This window comes from Natator depressus, chromosome 3 (genome assembly GCF_965152275.1).
Source record: "Natator depressus isolate rNatDep1 chromosome 3, rNatDep2.hap1, whole genome shotgun sequence".
Lineage (NCBI taxonomy): Eukaryota > Metazoa > Chordata > Testudines > Cheloniidae > Natator > Natator depressus.
Genome location: NC_134236.1, coordinates 84,121,596 through 84,148,571, shown reverse-complemented (window position 1 = coordinate 84,148,571; position 26,976 = coordinate 84,121,596). Strand labels below are relative to the sequence as shown.

The 26,976-nt window shown below is 43.6% G+C and overlaps 1 protein-coding gene and 1 pseudogene across 3 annotated transcripts in view; one reads left to right on the top strand and one right to left on the bottom strand.

The window, feature by feature from the left end:
- The window catches only part of SESN1 (sestrin 1), a 137,892-nt gene that overhangs the window by 68,996 nt on the left and 41,920 nt on the right, over positions 1-26,976 (top strand). The gene's annotated exons all lie outside the window — the stretch shown is intronic.
- LOC141985607 (U2 spliceosomal RNA) lies at positions 20,176-20,271 on the bottom strand (annotated as a pseudogene).

The window sequence follows — 26,976 nt, the reverse complement described above, 5'->3', positions numbered from 1 at the left end:
GTACTGAGACTGTATGGCAGATGAACTTTTTTGGAGGCTTTTAATTTGTCAAATTCTAGAACTTACTCAGTTTGGCAGATCACACAGAGTGGGGGAGGCTGTTTCCCCTTCATACTTGCTCGTGCCTCTGTCAAACCACAATATCACAGTTCAGGCAATGTGCTTTTGTTTTCTGTGGCTATATTATCCTATCTGAGATATGGGGAGGTTATTTTTGCAGCAAACAACCCTCTTAATGCCTTAATGGTTGTGTGACTAATTACTGTCCTGTTCCTTTCTATACTAGTTCTGTGGACCAATATTTTCAACAGTAAAATGGTATAGTGATAACAACCAGAAGATCTTGGATTACTATATAATTGTCTAGACAACTGTATGTTAGTTTTGAATTATAACTAAAGATATGTGGAACAAGGATAGTATGGATTTTTTTTTTAATGTGAATGTCTGGATTCTGCATATGAAACTTGTTAAACTGTTCATAACTTTTTAAAAAGTTTGAAGCAAAAGGGCAAATTCTAAATCTTGTATTCAGCTTGTTGTTGATCCAGTATTAGTAGATGTATGCAGTTCAAATACCATAGTTAGACTAGATAGGCTTCCTGTCTGCTGTTTTTCATCTAAATTATTTCATATGGCACAAACTCCTACATTAACTTAATATATTAAGATTGGTGTGAAGATTTTGAAAGTGAGTCTTTATGGTTGAATCAGGTTCATAGATCTTTCTTGCTTCCTCTGTTCTGCAATGTGTCTGACCACTGCCTTAATGAGGTAATAAGTCTGTCCAAGACAGTGGCTGGGTTGTGATGTTCTCTATTTTGATAGGTAGGCAGAAAATGAGTCCACGGTGTTGACTGGCAGCATGGGGGGATCAGAGATGATCTGTGAAAGTCCTAGGAAGCCAAGTGAGGAGTTGTCTTTCTCTTTGTCTATATCCTCATCTTAAATGTGGGGGCATGGGGTCTTTCACAAATGCCCCTCTCTTTTCCACTAGGATTTAGTTGGACCTTCAGCCCCTCTGCCTTCCAACATAGAAACTAACTGGGGCCTTCTGCCCTCTTCCCTCCACGTGCAGACTATTTGGAGGTTTTACCTTTCAGTCACTATTAGGTTCTCTACTCTTTTTTTTTTTTTTTCTTCCTTCCCCTATAAGAGCTAGCTAGAAGTCTTTTCACCCTCCTTCCTCCATAAGGGGCCTAACCTGCTACACTCATCCATAACCACGTACTTGCAAGGGTGTGCAGCTCTACCTAATCTACTCCCATCTCCATCCTCACACAGGAACTTCCAGGGAGTTTCCACACCTACTTCTTTGAGTGTTTGCATATGTCCATTCCACTGTAGGGGTGTGGTTGCCTCGTGCACAGTAATCAGAACATTTTCCCTCAGTGGTACCCTTTGGGGTGGCTTGAACTCCCTCTGTCACCTCATGCCACTGTATGCTGAAATAAGAAGGTGGTGCCACACCCAACCTCCCTCAGTTCCTTTCTCACTGCCAGTGATAGTTGTCAGAGCAATCTTAGACTAATTATTATAAGTGCTTCCCTCAGTCTTTTTGTATATATACTCTCTAATTGTTAGGAATTAGTTAGTTTTTTAGCTAGTTTGTATGGATAGATTTTAGTCTTAATTTTTTTGGACAAAGCTTCTGAGTACCCGGCTTGGTGCCAGAATGATGCCACACTCACCAGGGTTTAAGTCCTGCCACACTTGCACTAATCCCATGCCGGTCAGTGACCCATACTTATCCTGCTTAAAGTACTTGGGTGAATTCCATAGTAGTAACAAATGTCACATCTGCAAGGGATTTAAGCCTCACTCAGAGAAGGACAGAACAGTGACATTCAAGTATCTACTCATGAAAGCACCACTTCAGCCCTCTCGAAATCACTGCGCACACAGTTCTCAGATTACCATAGCCTTGGTGTGAAGTGCACCAGAAATGTCTGTGGCTCCTCAGTCCTGTACCAAAGAAAAGGCTTAGACTTTACTCAGATTTAGTACTGTGCTTAGTCGTGTCAGTGCCTAAGCCTAGTAAAGGCAGAGACTCTAAGAAACATGTTGGGAAGAGTCTTTCAGTGGAGCAATCTTCAGCTAAATAGAAGCGATTGCTACCTCTGGAGCATGTGCCAGGTCTGTTGAGGGCGTCCCCTGAAAGCTCTCTGAGACAGAGTCATCAGCCGCTGCTGCTGACCACTGCAGAGGCATATGCAGCTGGGAGAGAACTATGTAGTACTCGGTACTGGTATCTCCGGCAGTGCAAGAAGGTTCAAAATTGGTACTGATGCCTGTGGCTATTACCACAGTGTGTCAGGAATTCATGGTACCAAGCCTCTGTATGTGCAAGCCTCCAATGATTTCCCTGGTACCTCCTTTCCCAGGCTCAGGGTACCAGTCCCTGGTACTAACTAGCTCTGCATGCCCCCCCCCCCCCCGCATGTCAGATGGTTCAGACTCTTTTATCTTCAGATTCAGTGGTACATTTGTCTGTGTCCCATTCAAGGCAGAGGACATACCCTCCATCAGAGACTTGAGAACCGTGGGCAGTGCAGCTGTCTTAACACTGGCCTGCTCCTCCTTCCAAGTAGCAATAGCCCAGTTAAGATTGGGTCCCAGGCCCATATCAGTTGTCATTCTGGACACCATGGGGAGTTTCTCCCTCCTGCTAGGTCTTCCCTACAGTCATCTCATTCTGGGTCATAGAGACCTCTCTGAGGGTATCATCACTGAGAACATTCTCTGATACCCAGTACCAACATTGGTACTGAGCACCCAGAACCACCTCAGGCAGCTTCCCAACTGCAAATCATGGAGTTGCTACCACCTCAGAATCCTGTGGCATCCTCTTTCTTGTCACCAAACAAAGCAGTTGATGCAGTAAGCGATTCAATACCACTAGAATACCACTGAGCTCATCAAGGTTGTTTGAGAAGGGTGGCCTCTTTTCTTGATATTCAGGCAGAGATGGTGTGTGAAAGCTCCCACAAGTTGGTGGACATCCTGATATTGGTGGCCCCTGCCAGGATGGCTCTGCCAATTAATGAAGCCATTATGGAGCGAGGCAAGGCATTCTGGCAGATGCCGTCCTCCTTACCTCCTGCAGCAAATTGAACTGAAAAGAGGTACTACATCTAAGGGATATTAATATTTTATTTCTCTCTTGGATTCCTTGGTGGTAGCAGCTGCTAATGAATGGAAGAGACAAAGTCACCAAATATAGACTCCAAAAGGCAAATAAGTGAAGAGGCTGTACTTGTTCAAGCATAAGCTTTATTCTACAGGGAGGATGCAGCTCATGATTGCAAACCAACACACACTCCCAAGCCACTAGGATTTCATCCTCTGGGAAATAGTTATAAAATTTAAAGACAAGCTGCCTAAGGGTTGTAAGTAGGAGTTTGCAGTAATTATGGATGAGTGCAAGCTGGTTGCCAGAATGGTTCTCCGGGCAACATAGATGGTGCAGATGCGGTGGCTCGAACTATGGCATCAGCTATTACCATGAGAAGATGTTTGTGGTTACAGTGCTCTGGGCTCCCCGCAGAAGTCCAGACGATCATCCAGGACCTCCCTTTTGAATGTCCCTCTTTCCGTTTTGAATAAAACAGATGATAGGCTCCAAAGTCTAAAAGATACAAGGACAATACTAAAATCTCCCAGAATCTATACTCCAGCGACAAGAGGAAACAGTTCCATTCTCAATAGCCATACAGACACCAGGGTTTTCCAGTCTCAGGACCTGCCAAGGAGAAAGGACAGGGATTATTGGACATTTGCAAAGCAGCGACTTGGTCATTAGTTCATACTTTTATGTCTCATTATGCCATTGCCCATCAGTTCTGGGTGGATGCCAGTTTTGGATAGGTTGTCCTTCAATCACTGTTCAGGTAGACTCTCTAAGACCATCTCCTTATTTGTCTGTTTGAGTGGAATGGACATATGAAGCACTCGAAGAAAAGATGGTTACTTACCTTGCTGTAACTGTTCTTACATGTGTCCATTGCATGACCTGCCTTCCTTCCGTCTGTCGGAGTCTCTCCCGTATGAAGGAACTGAAAGCTTTTTGGGGTGGAGCCACCCTCTTACACCAACACGTAGTGATGTGAGGAAACAGGGCACTCAAGCCACCCCAATAGGTGCCAGTGATGGAAAAAGTTCTCTGATAACTGTACACAAGGTGAGCACACACCTACAGAGGAATGGACGTGGCTATACTGAAGAACAACAGTTGGAAAAAATGGTTACCTACCTTTCTGTTTCTCCCACTCATATTGTAGATTCTCCAAGACCTCCACGCCACCCACCTTGAAGGGTTTTTGGGGACTTCCTATCCTCCTTTGTGTTTCTCTCCACAAACTAGTGTGGAAATCTTGCTGGGGGCATCTGAACGCCTAGATAATGTCCCCTCCCTCCCTCTCTCTCACCGTTGGGACACTTGCTTGGGATCAGCTCTTTCTATGGAGGTTTCCCCAAGTGCATGAACAAAGTTGCTGTGGGCTGAAGTAGCTGTTTGGGCTCTCCCAGCCATGGAACAACTCTTTTGGTTGGGGTGGTTGGGAGGAGAGTGGTAAGGATCAAGTTTCCAGCCAGAACAGAAGGGGGCCATGGAACAGCTGAGTTATCCAAGGCATTAAATGCTCTCTAAGCACTCTAGTCCTTTAACATTAGTAGCAGGGAGGACCCCCTAGAGGAACAATGGGTCTGTTAAACTCATAGACTTTGAGGACAAAAGGGACTATCATGATCATCTAGTCTGACCTCCTGCACATTGCAGGCCACTGAACTTCGCCCACCCACTCCCTATAATAGACCCATAACCTCTGGCTGAGTTACTAAAATCCTCAAATCATAACATAAAAGTACAAGTTACAGCAAGCCCACCACTTACACTCATTTAAACCTGAAAATGACCCAGGCCCCATGCTGCAGAGGAAGGTGAAAAACCCTCAGGGTCTCTTGGGGCAGAAGGCCCCCCTGGACACCCTGAAACAAGTGCTCTTTTTCCTGCACCACACTACAGGCGCATACAACAACCCCACTCCTGATAATGGTTGCATAACATCTCCCCCGGAGATCAGTCTGTATGGATTGGAAGGTATGATGGGGGGGAACAAGCAACATTTCAGACAAGTGCAAGAGTTGTTGCTAAAGGTGGATAGGGGAGTAGGGGCAGGGCACTTGTTCTACTGTCTCAGGAGACGGAAGCCTGAACGCTTTGACCTGCTCCCTTTGTGGCCGCTGTTAACTTCTGGCCACCTCGTCAGGGCAGCTCTTTGAAATCGTGCAGACAGTAATAGGGAACAGAAACATTGTCTAAAAAATGCTTTCAGGGTATAAGATTGGTGGGATTCTTTCTCTTACCCCTGAAGGAGGGATAGAATCTGGGAAGAAACTTGGAGGGACTAGCCAGATTCCATCTGTGCTTCCAAACCTTTCCTGAGGGCACATCTATGGACTGTACTGGGAGGAAAGAGAAATGCCAGAGAATGTCCTCTGCCTGGTCTTCTGTGGAGAGAATGAGTGAGATCAGACCCTGGATAGATGGTTCCCAGGGGCAGTTGAAAAGGGAGCAGGAAGAGCTGTGTCTTGTCTCTCACCCTTGCTACTTACTCCCCATTCTCTGTAGCAGCTGAGGCACTGTCGTTGGGGGCATCTGAGCTGTTGCTGCCCTTCCTGGTGGTAGCTCTGTTCCCATCTATGGTATCTGAAAGCCCTATGGGAGAATCGGAGTTCCTGAGAGTCCTCAAATCTCCTGCACTTCCCACCCACAACACACAATCATCTCCAAAATACTTCTTTTTAAATAAACACTTCTTTAACCCTGATATGCATAGCAGTTAATTATTTCCTTCAAGAATGTGGTAATTGTTTTGACCCTGTAGGTTCATACTGTGGAAAAATCTTTGTGAATGTTTACTTTAAGCTGCCCCCCCCCACACACACACACACATTAAAAACGTAGCTGTTTGTTGAACTCCTTGAATACACATTTTTATAGACCATCTTCATGTATATTGATGCAGATTAAAAAAATAGTAGACAGCATTTCATTTAATCAATATGGAGGAAGGATGTGGAAGATTACTTCTGGGTTTCTAAAACTTTCTTTCAGAAAGTAGTGAGCCACAGTTCCAAGTTGCTTCTTCCAGCCTCTTAATTTCTTTGGCTGTAAATCTTTGTCCTGATGAAAGCAGGCAAACAGCTTTGACGCCAGGCTGGAATGGAGCAGTAAGTGCCAATGTGAAATCTTGACTCTGGATTATATTTAGCTGAGCATTTTGCTGCAGCTGTGTTATTAGCTAATAAATTTTAAATAGGGCTTTGCACTTTGTTTACTATTGCTGTGGAGGACTGGCAGAACTTGCACAAAATCTTTAGACCTATATTGAAATCTTTAAGTCAAGAATTTTAAAAGGTTGGAGTTTAGGATTCTTGATATGAATATATAAAATTGCGTGATGGGGTTAAAAGCAATTCTTGACAAAGATTGCTTCGTGTTTGGACATTTAGAGTCTTAGGTTAGTCCTTCCCTTTCACCACTCAATTTACAGTTTCTGGTCCAACATGATTGCAAAAAGACTATTTTTAAACTGTATTTCAGTGAAACCAGTATCTTCTTTCATGCGTTAATCCTATCAAATGGGGTTCACTCCAAGAGTCCTTTCCTTCTAGAGTGCTCTGTTTAATGCCATATTATCTCTCACTCCACATGCTAACTTGCCTTCCTTATGACATCCTGCCTTTTCTTCTTGGATTGGTCTCTTTTTCCTTCAATTTTGATCTGTTGGACTTTCTTACCTACATAGTTGTCAGTACTGTGTCTCATGCAATCAGATCAACTGAACCTACACTCCCTCACTTTTTCACTTATGGGTGTTAAACCTTGAGCATGTCTGACATACACATTCCTCAGGTGAACTTTTTTTGCTTACACCACTCATCCATCTCAACATTTTCCTTTCTGTGGAACAGATAATTTGGACGTTTCTTCTTTGTTGCCCTAACGCTCGGTGCCATACATCAAAACTGGATGGACCACCATTTTATAAAAAGAAAAGGAGTACTAGTGGCACCTTAGAGACTAACCAATTTATTTGAGCATAAGTAACATTCATAAACCAGTCGGAGAACTTCAGTCTCTCTGGTCACTGGATCACAGACCTAAAGGTTGCAATATTACAACAAAAAGACTTCAAAAACAGACTCCAATGAGAGACTACTGAATTGGAATTCATTTGTAAACTGGATACAATTAACTTAGGCTTGAATAGAGACTGGGAGTGGATGTGTCATTGCACAAAGTAAAACTATTCCACCCCCCCCACCGTTCCTCTGACGTTCCTGTTAACTGCTAGAAATGGCCCACCTTGATTATCACTACAAAAGGTGTCGTCCGTGTCCGTCCCCGTCCCCCCCCCCCTCCCCCCGTGCTCTCCTGCTGGTAATAGCTCATCTTAAGTGATCACTCTCCTTACAGTGTGTATGATAATACCCATTTTTTCATGTTCTGTGTGTATATAAATCTCCTCACTGTATTTTCCACTGAATGTATCCGATGAAGTGAGCTGTAGCTCACAAAAGCTTATGCTCAAATAAATTGGTTAATCTCTAAGGTGCCACTAGTACTCCTTTTCTTTTTGCGAATACAGACTAACACGGCTGCTACTCTGAAACCTACCATTTTATAGACTCCCTTTTAAACTTACTGGTATATTCCTGTCACATACTACGCCACTTACCTCTCTCCATTTGAGACAGGCATTTATTATCCTAGCTCTCATTTTGTCCAACATTTTTCTGGATTCTGGAACCCATATACTTGAAACTTTACAGCATTTGTATTGTCGGCCCATCTAGTTTCAAGAATAATTCTTCAATATTCACATTTATTGAAACTATATACCATATACTGTTTATCCTCTGCTTATTTTGAACCCTCTCTAACACATCTCTCCATTTATCACAGGGGTACTCAAACTGGAGGTTGTGACCCCCAGGGGGTCATGAAGTTACTATGTGGGGGGTCATGAGCTGTCAGCCTCCACTCCTAAACCCCCCTTCTCCTCCAGAAAAATATAAAAAATGTGTTTTTAATTTATAAGGGGGTCACACTCTCACAGACTTGCTGTGTGAAAGGGGTCACCAATACAAAAGTTTGAGAACCACTAATCTATCAAGATCCTTTTCTGGACTGACTTTCTCCTTGCTGTATAGAATGATACCATCTGCAAACAATTTTGTATGTTCCTTGAGGGTATCCAGGATGACAGTAAACAAGAAAGGGCTCAGTGCTGATCCCTGATGCACTCCCACCTTTACCAATAGTTTGTATTTCACCACTGGAAGTTCTGACTATTGACATTGCACCTACATAAGTGACTTGAACAAGCCACGCATCATAATCTGGTAACATTTTTCCCTCATACCCCACCAGGTGTCTTCCCTTGGCACGCTTTTCAAAGGCCTTTTCCAGATGAACACCAGTGGCGTTGGAACAATTTTTATAGTGGGGGTGCTGAAAGCCATTGAACAAAACTGAAAACCCCTCTATATGATGGAAACCACTTCTAGCCCAGAGCATGTTGCCACACCCCCAGGTCCAGCACCCTGATGAACACCATGTAAATGTTTTATCCTTTTATCTACATTTTTCCAATAGCTGCCTCAATGCAAAGACAGCATCCATTGTTGACCGTCCTGGCAAGAAGCCATATTGATCTGCACTAATATCTTCATTTCTTAGTTTTATTGAAGACTCTCTGTTTCGTTGTATAATTCATCAGGTTCATACATCTATACTTTGTATGGTTGCCAGCATTACCTTTTCCTTTCTATATTGACATCAAGATAGTTTTCCTCCATGCATTTGGTATCTTTCCCCATCTTATGATTAAAATGAATGGGGATGTCAGCAGATGGACGCCCTCTATTCCAAGCTTTTTCCATGCCTCAATGGGGATTCTGTCTTGGCCTATGCCCTTATTATTTTTCATTGCTTTTATAGCATTTGCCATTTCATCTGGTGTGATTAGGCTCTTCTGCACCAAAATTCATCATTTTAAAGTTGCATTGCTCTCTTGGGTTTTCTTCATTTAAAAGCTGTTCAGATACCTTTTTTCATAGATCCTTTGTGCGACTACCAGTCAACACCCACCAGTTTCATCTTTGAATCTCACCTCCTTTATGTCTTCTGTCATATGCGTTCACCAGTCTGCACACTTCCCCCTTTTCTTTGTTCTTGTGTAAAGTTCCTTGAAGACCCTTACTTTTCCAATTACATTCCTGGCCATTTTCTTTACAAACATATATTCCTCCAGGTCTCATTTGCTCCTATTCCTTTGCCAGAATTTAAACTTTTTTCCCTTTATCTTTTATCACTTCTTGTACTACCATACTTAACTTCTCCACCAAATGCCAATGGGAGATCTGCATGAAGATCAAGATTAAAATATGGCTTTTATGTACAATCTAGCAGGGTACATTGAGCATTTTGAAATTATGGATCATTGCTATTTCTTCCCTAGTTCCTATTACGTGCCCTTTAATCTTCCTTCTTTTTTGTTTTTCTTTCCTCTTTGTTTGTCTTCCCCTTTCTTCTGCATTTCTTCATTTTCTATCTTGCATCTGTTCCCAGTTTTTTCTCCTCCAGTCCCCATGGGCTTCACTCTTCTCCTGTATACAAAACTATTTCATTACTAATTATTTTGACGCACAAATTTTCATTGTTAGGTGTTAGCTTTCTCACCTCAGTGAAGTTAATGGGGGTGGGCAAGTTAACACCAACCAGAGCTGTTGTTTGAGGCTGCCTGCAGCCTCAAGAAGACAACATTGTTTTGGTTTACACTTATTTTATATTGAGGAAGTTAATTTTGTAACTGTCTGCTAGGAACTTTTCTTTAAAACGAAATTTAGATTCTGCAGAATCTCAACTATTCTATATCAGACACCTAAATACATCAAGTGGGTTAGACCCACACATGGGATTGATGTATAGCTCCTGTAAGCTGTAGTATGTGGGTGTTCTTCATTTCTGCATTGGTACAATTTGTGTATCAATTTAAATTTGTAAGTTCTTTGTGTGATCCTTTGGATTAAATAGAAGATCATTATTGTCATCAGCTACGTAACAAACGGATTATGCTCAAGTTAATTACCAAGTATTCATACAGGGCTCTTCAGTTTGTAGTCCTGAAAGAAACGTAAAGAAGCAAATACAACATTAGGCTATATTAGGATAGTGATAGAGGATATGGTAAATATGACAAGATGGTATAGTAGATCTTCGCCTTGAATGCTCTTAAGCTTTGGTTATCTCCCAAAAGGCATAACAGAAATAGAAGAAGTCCAAGTAAGGGCAACAAAAGTTAACAGCAGAGGTTTGGGGTTGAGATGAAGTTTTTATGAGGCAAAATTAAGACTAGAATTATTTGGTTTGGAAAATGAGAGAACATAAGGGGTATTTAAAATTGAGTGGAATGAAAAGTCCAGTCATGTGCACTTGTTTTTCTGTTACGGTAGTAGAATAACTGGATGCTCTGTGAATTAAGAGGCATCAAATTTAAAAAGAGAAATAACATATATAAGCAGGATATATTGAGGCAAATAGCATTAGAGGGTTTTTTTTTTTTTTTAAAGCAAAACCACTGTGATGGGTTCCCCAGGGTGTAACCTGGAACTGAGGTACCATTGAGCCCTCTATCCATCCAACCTGGGCTTCCTCTTACACTGTGATGCTGTTGTTAAGCCACAAACCTCTGTCAGGTACTGTACTTACACAGCCATCCTCAGGCAGGGACACACACCCAGCTGAATTACATGAATGCTTCTCCCAGTTAAGTCATGAACTAACAATAGAGAGGCTCCAGCCATTTCTCCCAGCTACCCAATCTAGAACCCCAGAGCTGTGCCATCTTACCCTGGTCAGAAGCCTGACCACTGTAAGTTTATTACCCAGTCCACCACTTCTACAAAGGAAAGTGGACGTGCACCAGCCCTTGCAACTTGAGCAGATTTCCCAAGTACTCCAACCAAAACACACTGTTTTAGGTAAAATATAAAACACTTATTAACTACAGAAAGATAGATTTTTAAGTGATTATAAGTGGTTACCTAAGAAATAAAAGTGAAATCGCAATCTGAGTTCTTAAACTAGACAGGATTTGAATCAAGTAGTGTTTCACCCTGGTAGATGATATAGTTCCTTAATATACAAGCTGGAATTCTCCTTTCCAGTCTGGGACCACCTCCCCAGTTCAGTCTTTTTCCTCCAGACGTGTTTCCAGGTGCTGAGTTGTGGGGGGAGTGAGGCCAAGTGATGATATCACTTCCTTCTTTTATAGCTTTTTACAGCTTGCTGGAAAGAGCTTTTGCTATGACATGGGTCAAGCAGTCTCCATTGTCTATGTGCTATCTCTGAGAAATCTCCATTGTATCCAGCTCTTAGGATAGTCATTGAGAGTGTGGACTCCCTTTAATGGGCCATCAGCAGTGTCTAGCTGCTGCATTGTTGTGGTACCTGAAAGACTGGTTGTGGGTGTTCCTAACCTTACAATATATTTCATAACACACACATAGCATAACTTCCCATGCAGTGATAGCACATAAAGATTAATATCCTGTTGGGTTGTAACAGGTCAAATCTTTTAAAATGATACCTCACAAGGCATACGTTCTACAAAACATACCATAATTATGTGACAGATGAATATAGGGGTTCCAGGGTACTGTTTTGGGCACACTGTGCCACAAACCCCGCATAAAAACTTGCACGAATAAGAATATAATCTATTTATACTTGATACATAATAGGTGTAACATTATATAGGCTAATTAAAGCATAACACTACAGTAAGGTAGAATCAGGAAAAAAATTTCCCCTCCTCTTTTACCTCCCCAACGGAATTGGCATTGCCCAACTAGCCAGACACTTTGGTTTTTGCCTTCTTTAATACGGCGTATGCCACTGCTAAAAACTAGATTATAATGTTTAGCACTTATGGATGCTTTATAGCATCAAAGGACTCTACAAATTCTTAAATAATCCTAGTACCATCCCCCTAAAATAGGGAAAGTGAATATTGTCCCATTTTACATATGGGGAAATTGAAACAGTGATGAAGCAACTTTCTGAAGGCTACACAATGAAACATTTATGGAGCTGGGATTAAAACTCAGGACTTTACAACTCTCTGTTCTATGTTCATCTGTCCAGATCACACTGCTTCTCAAGATTATATCACTGGTCTGTTCTAATATGGCAGTTTTTCTTACAAAGACATGTCCATTCTAAAATAATGTGTTCTAAAAACAGTGGTAATGCTTATCATGAATATGATTTCTTCTTTTGTATCTTAACCATGTTTCGTCTCAAACACCTTTCAACCAGGAAAATCATTAGATTTCTGTTTGCTTTCTAATGATGCAAAATTGAGTCTTGTTTTCTTTTATTCCACTATCTGTAAAGACTTTTCAATTGACTGTAATCACTTTTAACATACAGTTTAAATATCATCAACAATGATTATAGGTAGTGATCATTTAATAATTCAGTTTCAGTTAAGCACATATTTTTCAGTGGAATGTTGCTACATTAAATATCATAAACCATTCACATACCATCACTGGCTCATCTATGGTGATCTTTATTGTGGGACACACGATCAAGTGAGCTGTAGCTCACGAAAGCTTATGCTCAAATAAATTTGTTAGTCTCTAAGGTGCCACAAGTACTCCTTTTCTTTTTACTGGCTTATGAGTAGACAGTAATTTAAGTTTTCTATCATTGCAGTGTTAACTGCAAAGTCAGCTTTGGACTGATGATCCTTTATTAACCGCTGTTAATTCTTATGCACGTTTTATGGGTAATTGGAGATGCTGTCTTTTTGGAGAGGAGAATTGGTGGAAGATAACATCTGGTTCATTTTGTGAATTATTGACAACTTGTAACTTGAGGATGTTATACAATTCCAACCTTAAAGATTTGTCAAATTGATTGTAAATAATTCAGCTGTTTGTAAAAGAAGGTTATAATGGAATGAAACTGACTACTCTGTTTAATCAGTGCAGTGAAAACACCTGATGTAATCAGTTGAAGTTGACCCAAGAGATCTTGTGCAAGTGTTTACCCAACAAAAGAGTGATATGAGACACAGTAACTAAAGTGCAAGGAATTTACAAGTTCCTTGAGACTAAAAGCTCTGCTTAATGAAAGTTAAAAGCTCAACTTCAAGAAATGTATAAAATCTGCAGACACATTCAGCACAGCTTTTAGTCTGTAAGATCACTAGTAGAGGTGGGCAATTTCTTTTTCTTTTTTTGGATGAATACTTTATTTGCCAAAAAAGGCAGTTTCAGGTTAACAAACTATTTGTGAATTTGGGTCAAATTCCATGAATTGTTTCATCTGAAAAATATGGGGGATTCTGAAAAAGTCATGCATTGTTTTGACATTTTTTAAAAGAAACATTTGGACTTTTCATTTCAAAACATTTTTATTTTGAATTTTAGCTTATTTGATTTTGTTTAAAGGGTGAAAACCTTCTGAAAATGAAACAAAATGTTTTAGTTTGTGTTGAGCCAATAATTTCTTTGACCTAAAACTAATAAGCTGTTATGGGATAAGAGGGAAGGTCCTCTCATGGATCAGTAACTGGTTAAAAGATAGGGAACAAAGGGTAGGAATAAATGGTCCATTTTCAAAATGGAGAAAGATAAATAGTGGTGTCCCCCAGAGGTCTGTACTGGGCCCAATCCTATTTAACATATTAATAAATGAATTGGAAAAAAGGGGTAAACAGCGAGGCTGCAAAATTTGCCGATGATATAAAACTACTCAAGATAGTTAAGTCCCAGGAAGACTGCAGAGCTACAAAGGGATCTCACAAAAGGAGGTGACTGGGTAACAAAATGGCAGATGAAATTTAATGTTGATAAATGCAAAGTAATGCACATTGGAAAACATAATCCCAACTATACATAAAAAATGATGGGGTCTAAATTGGCTGTTACCACTCAAGAAAAAGATCCTGGAGTCATTGTGGATAGTTCTCTGAAAACATCCACGCAATGTGCAGCGGCAGTCAAAAAAGCTAACAGAATGTTGGGAATCATCAAGAAAGGGAAAGATGACAAGACAGATCGTCTCTGTATAAATCCATGATACGCCCGCATTTTGAATACTGCTTGCAGATGTGATAGCCCCATCTCAAAAAGATATACTGGACTTGGAAAAGGTTCAGAAAAGGGTAACAAAAATTATTAGGAGTATGGAATGGCTTCCACATGAGGAGAGATTAATAAAACTAGAAAAGAGATGAGTGGGGGGGGGATATGATTGAGGTCTATAAAATCATGACTGGTGTGGAGAAATAAACAACACTTCTTTATTTACTTCTCATAACACAAGAACCAGAGGTCACCAAATGAAATTAATAGGCAGCAAGTTTAAAACAAACTAAAGGAAGTATTTCTTCACACAGCGCACAGTCAACCTGTGAAACTCCTTGCCAGAGGATGTTGTGAAGCCCAAGACTATAACAGGGTTCAAAAAAGAACTAGATAAATTCATGGAGGATAGGTCAGTCAGTGGCTATTAGCCAAGATGGGCAGGGATGGTGTCCCTAGCCTTGGTTTTGCCAGTATCTGGGAATGGGTGTTGGGGAATGGGTCACTTGATGATTACCTGTCCTGTTCATTCCCTCTAAAGCACCTGGCCACTGTTGGAAGACAGGATACTGGGCTAGATGGACCTTGAATCTGACCTAGTGTGGCCATTCTTATGTTTGTTTTTTTTCAGTTTCTCACTGAAACAAAATTGGGTTGACCCAAAATGATTCTTTTTTGTTTTGTTTTGTTTCACCACTGAACCAAGTAATCAATTCTTCTTCTTTGAGTGATTGCTCATGTCCATTCAGCTTAGGTGCGTGTGCTCGCCACATGCACTGGTGCTGGAAGTTTTTCCTTCAGCAGTATCCGTTGGGGACCAGCTCTGGTACCCTCTGGAGTGGCACGCATATGCCGCAGCATATAGGGCGCCACCGGCCCCCTCCACCCTGAGTACCTTCTTGCCACCAGTGATGGTGCATGGAACTGTTGCTGCTTCAGCTAGCGCTGTTGCTTCTTGTTCATTCAAACCCATTTACCTCTTGTATATTATTGTATATCGTTTTCCTATAGTTTTAGTTTCCCTATTTGTTAGGGATTGAATAGGTCCCGAATAGGACTTCGCCTCAGGACGGAGCATGCCCTGGTCCCCAGGCTTTAAGCCCTGTGATCACTGTAAAAGGCCCATGCCCATTAGCGATCCACATTAACAGTTATTTACAGTGGTTGGGCGAAGGTCACATTCGTGATAAGTGCAAAATCTGCAAGTCCATCAAGCCCAGGACAAAGAAGGAGCATGGCATTTGCTTGAAAGCATTCCTTATGGAGTCTACCCTTAACCCAATGTCAGAGCAGTGCTCTGATTCGGCGCTGACACCATGACCTCGGTGTGCAGCACCCCGCCAGTACTGTCTGTGAGCCAGCAACGGTCTCCTTCCATGCTCCAGCCACGAAGCCAAGGAAGACTGGGTGAGGAAGGTCTACAGCTTCTTGCAAGGGAAAGGACAAGTCTGGGGTGGACCAAGGCCCTGTCTCGGGCACCTCTTCACACGTTTGGGATCTCAGGCCTCAGCTCCGCTCTAGTCGGGTAGCCCAGTCCACTCCCCGCGGCTACCCTGGTTAGCATAGGAGGTCCTTGTCAGCTCCAGGTGCCGTCCATGCTGGAGGCCCTGCAAGCGGCGCAAGAGATTATGTCCCTCCTGGTGTCGCCCACTCCAGCCCCTGCAGGGCTCCGGTCACAGGGTAAACCCAAGTTTTGAACCACCAGAGTCTCCACCTCTATGGCAAAGCTCCCCACCGTGGGGGACATCCCGCCACTGGTCACCCTCTCGCAGCCAACACGTTTCTGACCGTGATAGGCAGAAGCTTTGCAGGCCTATCCAGTCTCCAGACCTCTGACAAGGGCAGAGAGGCTTGAGGTGTGGCTCACCAGTGACCGGGCACAGACCTCTGTAGGCACGTGCTCCCCCAGCAGGAGTTTCAGAGTTGGTGCCCGGAATCTCTGCAGCACCAGCACCACTCCAAGGACAGGTCACGGGACCGATGGGACTGTTCCCCGGACCTTCGCCGATCCCCCAGAGCGGCAGCACCACATGTGGCTACATCTTCACAAGGCCAAGCCTGTTCTGGTTCCTGGTACCACTTGTGAAGCATGAGGCATAGATCACCGGATCAGGGCCATCACGGATTCACCAAGTGCCAGTGGTCGTGAAGGCCCTGATCCAGATGCTCGTTGAGGTCAGCCAGATCCAACTCTGGGAGGAGCAACCGGTACCGATCGGGGACAGAGCCACCACTCAGCCATGTCTTGGTTGCAGGGGAGCAACTGCTTGGGCTCTAGCTCGGGTTTGGAGCGAGGTTCCCTAGCTGCGGGACAAACTCTGATACCTACGGTGCAGATGACTGCAGTGGCACCGCAGCCGGCCCCGTGGCCTCAGACTCCGTGGCTGGCACAGTGGTACCCATGGGGGTTCACTCAGCCCTCCCAAGCCACCTGCTTGGTATCCAGAGCTTCGGAGAGACCAGCTACCTCTCACCCGCCCCCCTCTAGTTCAAGAGGCCTTGGCTGCAGCCACCCCGTTGGCACAGGAGGAAGTGGGCAAGCAAGCAGCCTGACCATCTCTGGTTGCGGAGGACCACTTGGTACGGGCTTCCTCCTTGTTGTTGCCAGACGAGGCTATAGTGGGGCTCCCTCCTCTGGTTCCCCAGGATGATTCTATGGTGCATCATGAGCTGCTAGTGGGTCGCCGCCAACCTGGGCCTCCAGGCGGAGGAGTTAGAGGAGCCACAGACTCCCTCTTTGATGTTCTCTGCCCCACAGCCTCAGCCAGAGTAGCTTTACCCTTACATGAAGGGGACACGAAAGTTACAAATGCCCTCTGGCAAGCTCCCGCCTCCTTGCGTGCTGCCCTCTTGGAGATCGGAGGCAAGTACTTTGTGCCATCCAAGGATCACAAGTACCTTTTATACCCACCCTGCTCCCAATTTCCTAGTGGTAGAGTTGGTCAACCACAGGGAGAGACAGGGTCAACCGGGGGCTACTCCTAAGAATAAAGACTCAAGGAGAGTTTATTCGTCCTCCAGTCTACAGTTGTGGGTGGCCAACCATCAGGCCCTCCCAGGCCACTATGATTTTAATATGTGGCAGGCCATGACCAAGTTGATGGACAACACAGCCTCAATGTTCTATATCAACAGACGGGGTCGCTCAATCCTCGCCCTATCCCAAAAGGTACTCTGTCTTTGGGACTTCTGTGACCATGGAATCCATCTAGAAGCGTGTCATCTCCGGGGGGTCCAGAACACATTAGCAGATCACCTAAGCAGGGACTTCTTTTCTCTCACCACCAGTGGGCTCTCCACCCAGAGGTAGCCTGCACAATCTTCCAGAGGTGGGGATCTGTCCAAGTGGATCTGTTCTCCACCAGGCAGAACAGGAAGTACTACCGCTTCTGCTCCCGATGGGCTCTTGGCAAGGGCTCCCTCTCCGATGCCTTCCTCCTGTCCTGGGCGGGACACGTGATGTATGCGTTGCCCCCCATAAATCCCGCTCATCAGCAGTGTCCTGGTGAAAACCAAGTTATCATGATTGCCCCAGCATGGCTGCGCCAACCACTGACTATTATCATAATTTATATGACATTTGTCTCTAGGGGCCAATTGAGAAAGGGGCCCCATTGTGCTAGGCACTGTACAAACTTAGTCCTGTCCCAAAGAATTTACTTCTAGATAGACAAGACAGACAAATGGTAGAGAAAAGGGCTATAACCTATGAGCATAGTTAACACTGATAGTCTGCAAATGCTAGGTTAGTATCATAGTATTTTTCAGTTTTGAGTGAGGTTAAGCGAGGTTATTTTCTGCGGCCCCCCAGCACTTACCTAGAGCAGCTCTGGCCCCGTGCGCACTAGGGGCAGAGCTGGCTCCCTGCCTGCCTGTCCTGCCTCCGCACCTCTCCAGGAAGCGGCCAGAACCTGGGGGACGGGAGGCACAGGGGTCTGTGTTGCCCTTGCTTCCAGGCACTGCCCCCCCGCCTCTCCCATTGGCCAGGAATGGGCAACCGCAGCCAATGGGAGCTTCGGGGGATGTACCTGGAGGAGCGGCCAGGGGAAGGGGTTGGAATGGGGAAGGAAAGGGGTGGGAAGAGGTGGGGCAGGGGCAGGGCCTCATGGAAGGGGTGGAGTGGGGGCAGGGCAGGGGGCAGTGAGGGGGGTGTCAGTGATGCAGCCCTCAGGCCAATGTACTAGTCCTCATGTGGCCCTCCTGGTCATTTGAGTTTGAGACCCCTGATCTAAAGAAAGGGAGAGAGGGGGCTTTAAAATGGAAGGGGGATAGGGCAGGGTAGGAGGCTACCACGGAGGACAGCTGGGAGGAGGCTGAGGTCAGCTGTACATAATTTGTGCACAAAGTGTGATTTCGCCACAACACCCATCCTATCGCTTTCCCGTTAATTCCTAAATCTAAAAGAAATTCCAAGCTTTTCTTCCATTCTGTTCTCTTCATCTGTCCACTTCACTGAATGACCGACCTGTGTGTCCTGAGTTATGTGGCAACCTGAGTTAAACGAGGTTCCTATCAAGTACTGGATCTAGCAGCTCATAACCAGACTTGTTATGGAAGGGATATGGATAAGTTAAGGAGAAATATGTAGCAGATCTTTAAAAGTTTTTGTTTTACTTAGTTGGTGAGGGTCCCTTAATCAAGCTGCCCCAACTCAATAAGAATAAGTACTAACAGATTCCATTATATAAATGTAGTTCAGAAATCGGTGGTTTATCTAAAATAACCCGTAGTGCAACTCACTTTTTTTTTTGGTCACCATTTTTATTTTTCTCTGGTTGTGTTGGTCAGTGCTAATAAGGGAGATACTAACAGAAGGATCACGTAGGAGAAAAAAATCCGTTAGGTCTACTAATCTGTAATTCTTAAGCATGTTAAAAAACTCCTTGAGCTTTGGAACATTCTTTCTAACTTTTTCCCTACCCACTTCTTACACAATAGTAAAAGTACTTTTGTAAACAACCTTCAAATTAGGGTTAATCCCTAAAATGATATCGTCTGCACCCCCTGAACAGCAGTAAAACATGGAGGTTAGCAGGCTGTATTGTACACAAATTGTGTTCTATCCCAAAGTAAAATATACAGTATAATTATAAAATACTCATAGTTGTTACTAGGTTGAAAATGTGTCTGTTTTTCCTGGCAGTGCACTTACATTTTTTTAATCTGCAAATTAAATTTGCTGACTCCCTAATGTAGTCCCGTCTTGTATTGTATTGTATTGTATTCTTTTAATTGCAATCTTGTAAACAACTACCTACTCCCTTCACCCCCTTGAGACAACTAAGAACAAGGTGGGACAGAGGCTATAGATGGTGTTATCAGGAAGTTCACAGTGATGTCACACACTCTAGCATAACTGCTTCAATGGTTTGAGGAAGACTTCTGTGTGTGAAGGGAGAAAATGTAATGAGATTGATAGTAGAATAATACCATATATTGGGGGGAGGAGGGGAACTGATACATCTTTCCTTTAAAATCACTTGATAACCTTACTAGTATTCCATTTGGGTTGCAAATTGAATTTAGCTGATATTTTGATAGTTGACAGGGTAACATAAAACAAATTTGCCTTTGTAGCAGCTCCTATTAAATGTTTGGAAAGCACTATATAAATTCTAAGTATTTATTATGGCATTCTGGCTCTGATGTTGCAGCAAGCTGTTCATGAGAGCATGTTCTCATTTTAACAAGACTTTACCAACAAAAATATTTGTGTTTATATTTGTGTAAAACTCTGTTTACAGGAAACAATGCGTTTAAACAGTGTAAATGTGGAGAACAGAGTATTTTAAGAATTTAATAGTCTCTCTAAAGGCATATGTAATTGTTTAATAAAACCTAGTAACTTTAAAATAGACAGCTACCATCAGGACAGGTTGCTTTAAATAAGAATATAAAAGACTTTTAGCTGCCAAGTTGAGAGTTCTGTTTCTCCTGCGACAGTTGACATCCCTGATTACACAGGTTTAACCAAGCTGCATTCCCTTCCCTGTTTTAGGTGCTTGTGACTGAGGATGTCTTCAGCTGTTTTTTATTTTTAGGACATATCCGATATTAAACTGATAAGAACAGATACTACACTTGATCTTAGCTCATAGAGCGTCTGCTGGGCAAACACAACTGTAGTCAGCAACCATCTACCATGAAGCTGGTTGCTCTAGTTTAAGTTAAGAGAAAAAAGTGCTGGGTGACAGAAATGCTTATTACAATGAGCATTTTCACATTAATCCATTCACCAAATTGAAATCACACTTGGTGCTCTGCCACTGATATGTTGTTCCAAAGAATTTTAAAACCATTTAGAGGACTCTCTTACATACAGTAGTGCCCCTGATTTTGGTAGCTTTGCATTCTCTTTTTGTTGATGATAAAAAGACATGCATGTAAAAAAGCTAAGGGGTACAACCATATGTCATGGCTATATGGGGATATCTGCACCTCAATCCCCTTTCTGGTCTTTCTGAGGCCTGGTCTAAACTACAGAGCTAGGTCGATGATGGGCAGCTTAAGTCGACCTAACTCTTTAAGTGTTGACATTAAATGTGGCTCTCACCAATGTAAGTCACCCACGACAGTAACTTAACTCCACTTCTGCAAGACGCATAGCACTTAAGCTAATGTAGTTAGGTCAACACGGTGTTAGTATAGACACTGTGTTGCTTACATTGACCATTTCTGCCTTTCAGAAACGGTCCCACAATGCCCCACAGTGGCAGTTAAATCGATGCAGGTGCTCCTATTGAGGACACGAACCACCAACACAAGAAGCATAGTATGGACAAGTAAAACAGATTCAATTACTGAAGTGGCTGTACGTCGACGTAACTTATGTTGACGCAATTTTGTAGTGTAGACTGGCCCTGAATGCAGCCCACTGGCCTTAGGCCTCTGCCCTTTATCTGTCTTGGGGTGGAATCCTGTGATTCTTCCACTTGTACAGCAGGACCCCTGTGTATACCAACTGCTTTTTACTGTGCAGGCCTATCTCTAAGCACCTGTTAGGGTCTCCCTTTGGGAACATCTGACCTGTGATACTGACTAGCACGCTTCTAAAAGTATTTTTATTTAGCAGCTGGAACAAAGGTTTAGAGAAGTTATTTTAAAACAACATAAACACACATTCTGTCTGAACTTCTGCAGTGTCAGATAGTCCTTTTGCTTCAGTTACCTTGCAGATTGCTTACCCAGAGAGACAGTGCACGGAGCTATGTCTACATTGTAGTGTAAGCCCAGAGTTCAAACTCCATCTCAAGCCTATTTCCCCCCCCGCCTTCCCCCGCCTACACACACATTGCACTGATCCAGGATTCCAGCACCGTACAGAGGGCTTGAGTCAAGCTGGGACCTGGGGTTCAAGCCCTGTTGGTTTGCAGTGTAGACACAGCCCCACTGGATTTGTGGTCTGGGAGTCTGCCACAAGTTTCCCACAATCCCATGAGCTGACTTTCTTTGTCCCCTGGATAGTCAAGTTTTCCCAGCCTGCACCATGAACAAAGGACTAGAGCAGCCAAACTTTGGAGGGCTACTAGAGAGTCTGGAATATGGGTGGTTAGACTCAAGGCTGCATAATGCAGTGTAGGTGCTGGAGACCCAGGTTGGGACCAAGCCTTCAACAATTTCTAACCTACAAATGTGTGTAGATGCTCAAGCCCTAGATTAACAAACTAAGCAGAGGTTAACAAACCTAGGATTTGCTAACTCAAGTTCTAACCCTGGGCTTACATTGCAGTGTAGACATATCCTCTGAGTCTCTCTTGACACCAGCTCTCCATCATGGTTCTCTTTTATATTCTCTTTCTCTCAGGGATGCTGTGTTTCAGAAAGCTCCTCCTCCTTACTTGTGGAGTTCTGAGTCACATTACCGTACATCATGAAAGGGGCAAAGTCCTCCTTCCTAAGGATTTATCACAGAGTGGACAAACTACGGCCTGCGGGCCGGATCCGGCCCATCAGGGCTTTGGATCCAGTCCGTGAGATTTCCAGCCCCATGGTGCCGCGGGGCTAAGGCAGGTTCCCTGCGTGCCCTGGCCCCGCGCTGCTCCTGGAAGTGGCTGGCACCACGTTCCTGCGGCCCCTAGGGGAGGGAGGGGGCAGAGGGCTCCATGTACTACTCTCGCCTGCAGGTACCACCCCCTGCAGCTCCCATTGGCCTCTGCTCCCCCACCCTCTCCCGCAGGGACGTGGTGCCTGCTGCTTCCGGGAGTGGTGCGGGGCCAGGGCAGGCAGGGAGCCCACCTTAGCCCCACTGCGCACCGCTGTCACCCCAGAGCCACTCCAGGTAAGCAGTGCCAGGCCAGAGCCCGCACCCCAACATCCTGCCCTGAGCCCCCAATGACCTCTCCTGGGCCCCCCCTGCACTCCGTACCCCTTCTGCATCCTAACCCTCTGAGCCCCCTCCCGCACCCCAATCCCTTGCCCTGAGCCCCCTGCCAAACCCCTCCCTGCACCCCCTGCCCTGAGCCCCCTCCTGCACCCCAACCTCTTGCCCTGAGCCCCTTCCTGCACACCGCACCCCCTCCCATACCTTGCACCCCCGTCCCCACCTGCGACCCCAGCCTACTGCCCCAGCTCTACATTCATGGCTCTGCATGCAATTTCCCCACCCAGATGTGGCCCTCGGGCCAAAAAGTTTGCCCACCTCTGATTTATCAGGTTTGCTCCACTGGCACACCAGGGAGTCACTCTCCTTCCTGTTCTGTCCAGGCACGTATGATTTGGATTATAATTTTCAATTGTTTAGGCTATAGTATTATACATGCCCACTTCCTCCAGACACCGCCTGTAGTCCCAGGCAGTTTTTAATATAAAACACACCTGTGCAATCATATCTTAATTACAGTTCAACATAAGAATGAGTACAGATCAATACAGTTAGGAGGAGGTCCATCTGAGATCTGATTTTTATTAGAAAATGAAGTACTCGTGCAAGTGAGGAAGAAGAGAGAATAAGACTGAAATTACTATTAGAATGCAGGGACAAAGTAGCATTTTTCTCTTAGATCATGGAATACATAGTTTGGACTTTATATCCAGTTATAAGCTTTCTTTCACCTCTAGGTTATCACCTGTTCAAATCAGAGCCAATTCTATAATCCCCTTTCTTTCATAAAAAGATGTATTGGTTCCTTTTTAAAATTAAATCTTTTAAATTAAATTTTTTTCACTGATTCTTTATTCTGTCTGAGGTTTGAGAGGTGCCAGAAATCAGCCAACACTGGATAACTTTGAAAATATTGATTTTTTTTTTTGTTTTTGTTTTGTTTTTTGCTTTTTGGTTGTGGGAACATTTTGTCTATTGCAATGTATGTAGTGTATTTTGTGTGCAACTTTAGCACATTTGAATGTGAGTGGGTATATGCAGTGCTTTCCTTTCTCAATGTGTTTTGAACATAGTATTTTTAAGTTGCTGTACGACATGCAACAGCGTGGGTGGCCTACCAATAGTAAGTGGTCTCCTCTCCCTATAGCAGCAAGTCAACCTGAACTGTTTAATAATGTTCTTTAAGGAACAGTGGCTTTAGGGCTAACTTTTTTTTTTAAAGTGTGAAACCACTTTAAAGGTTTTGAACTGAAATTGCTAGCAATTGTTCTAATCATGTTTTGACTTGATTCCGATAACAAACAAGTACTCAAGAAACTAAGTGGGTGAGTGTAGCAAAGCGACGACTCACTGGTGCAGCATCTCCTGCTGGTTGTCTTGGGAATTAGCTCTTCAGCCTCGGAGTGCCCTCTGCTGGCTGGTGTCTCGCCTGCCTCAGGCCCCCATGTCCCTCCCGGACACCAGGGCCCTTTACCTCGAGGTGCTGCCCCAATGCAGTGCCCCTACCCTCCAGGTCTCCCCTCCCAGGGGAACCCCCAACCCTCTAAGCTCACCTTGCCTCAGTGGCTACTGCCAATCTTCATCTAGCCCCCTTTCTGTGGGGCAGACTGCAGTCTGTAATCCACTCATTACTGGATTTGGACCTGCTGCCTTTCTTGCCCCCAGCTGTCTCCCTGCAGCCCCAGTACCTCCTTTGGCCTTTAACAAGGCCTCAGGCTGGAGCTCCCCAGCTCCTCTTGCCCTTCCCCAGCACTGCTCTGCTTCAGGTACCCTTTGCTCTTTCAGGCAGCTAGGTCTATCTCTCTCCGAAGCTGGAGAAGACTCCTTGCCTTCTGGCCCTACAGCCCTTTTATAGGGTCCTGATTGGCTGCCTCTCAGCCTTTTCTGATTGGCTCTCAGCCCCAGCCCTCACCAGGGGCTGGCTTTTAACCTTTGCTGAACTGGAGCAGGGTGACTGCCCTGCTACAGTGAGCATATAATACCTGTACTATTAAAGTGTGACCAAATTGCAGACACTTGCACTGCAAAGACCTCAAGTTTCTGTAGTTCTACTGACATTCCAAACAAATAAATCACAGATATTCTCATATGATTTTACAACTAACTGCATTACAAGAGTCCCAAATCTTTTTAGTTTACAGTACTGTGTGTATTGTTGCTGGAATTAAAACAAACAAACACAAAAAACAACCCAAGGACTTTGCAAAATACCTAATAGTTTGTCCCCATATTGAGTTTGGAACAATATCTTTAAGTGTAAGATAATAAAGATCTTGGAAAGTAGGCATGAAGGAATTTACAGAGGCAATTGTTTCTGAAGTTGAATCAGAAGATACTGAGCTGGACAGAACTGAATGATGAGAGAACAAAAACTGTAATAGAATCAAATGATATTGAAAAGAGGAGCTATATAGTTAGTGGGGACAGACAAATAAGATTTAAAAGGAGAAAGTGGCCCATGACTAGAGTACTACAAAAATCCTTCATTCCATGGAACATAGAGTGAAATCCTCACCCCATCCAACCCACTCTAGCTCCTTTCCTCTCTTGGCCAGGATTGAGTGCTGCTCTCACCATTTCACTCAGAGTAGTCTCCTTGCACAGGCATTGTAGAAGACTGCCGGTCAGCAGCCTCCTGTGGACACCCTTGCAAGAGCTGACATGGAAGAATAGAAGAGCAGGGGGGGCCAGGAAGAGTTTGCCAGGACCAGGCTCCTGAGTGCAGCCCTGCACAGATTCCTAGCAACAGTGCAACCCAGGCAGGCTGCTGTAACTTAGGTCCCCCAGAGCTCTGTAAATTATGACGGGGGGCCTCTCCAGCCCCCAGAACAGCCCAGAATAGGGAGGGTGCAAAGGAGACTTAAAGCCACTGTACTCCACCATCACCCTGGGCTGTGAATTCTGGGCTGTGCCTGTCTGGAATTTTGCCTATAATCTTTCTCGTTTTGAGGCAGTAAGTGGAGAATTACTTCAAATTTAACTTTTTTCATAAAGACACTTTAATATTTTTGAAGCAGTTCAATAAATCTTTGTCAACACTGATGTATTTTGTTAAATATAACTATGTACAGTAAGGAAATTTACTATATCATTATAACTTATTTTCAATCAAGTCTGCCTGTTTCAAAACTTGCTAGATTCAGTTTTGACAGAACACAATTGGGAAACATGCTTGAGGAGGTTGGACTTCACTGACATTTTGAGAAGTTGAGCCTTGTACTTGTTTGTCTGGTCTCTGATTGGCTGAAGCTGTTGCTAGGCTCATTGCTTTGTTCTTAGGCAAAGTTAGAAATTTGAATGTGACCTGTCTGAACTGCACTGTCTGCTGCTTTTTTCAGTTCGATCTCCTGATTCGCTCTTGCTCTTTTGTACTTTCCTATTGTATCCTAAGTTGGTCTAACAGATGCATTTTTAACTATGACAAGTAAAAAAATGTTCTCATTGGTTGCACTAGCATTAGTAACTTTTTACTTTTAATATTTTTACTTGACAACTTTTTTCTATCACAGAATAGCCTACTAAGCCTTTTGCTAAAAGGTTTTAAATTCTTTATCTTTGCAAGCAATGAACATTGAGTTGATCAGTGTTAATCAAGAGAAGTAAAATGGTTAGTACTTTATCTGGAATATGAAAGAGGTTGTTTTAAAAACAGTTGGGGAAATAGTGAATACACTTTTACATGAATGGTAAAAGACTGAAACACATTGTACTAAAAGAATAGTAAATATAAACACAATTCAGAAGTCTGCATTTGCTTAAATGCTCCCTATGTAGAAGTAGGCTATCTGGAAGAATTAAATCTTCCATGTATATTTCTTGGTAAATGTTTTTTTTCAGTGCCTTGATTGACACTAATCTCAGTGTTAGTACTAATCTGAATACAAATGTCAAAGCCCTAAAACTTACAAAAAAACAAGCGATCTTCTTTGAGACCAGTAAACTCAGATTTCAGCCACAAGCCAAAACTTCTAAGCAACATTAGCCCCTCCCTTCAAAGGGTGAAGGCTAATGAATTCAGCACTAAGTTGAGTTGAACAGAAAACCAATGATAACTAGCCTATTAAGTAGAATGTGCAAGATGCGTCTGTTCTGCCAGACTTCTCTTGGTGGAAAGGACTTTGGGCTGGTGTGCGGACTTTAAAAATGAATGAAATAGGGCTTTGTTGTTATGATGGGGAGGTCAGTTGTGGTGTTTTCAACCTATTGAGTTCAGGTTTTGAACAGTACCCAGAGCGTGGGATGAGTGCTTTCATAGTCTGAATGAATAATGTAAGTTAATGGCAGAGGTTACAGAACAGTGAAACCTAGTTTTGCACCCTCTGCATCACAAAGCTACAAAGAAAGTTGTTTGTTGCTTAAGTCATGGCAATGTGCTTGTCACTGTACAGGAAATGTATGAAAACAGATCCTGCCTTGAGATGTTTTCAGTCTGACAAACACATAGTTAAGACCAGACACACTGGGAGACCCAGAGAAGAGTGCAAGTTTGG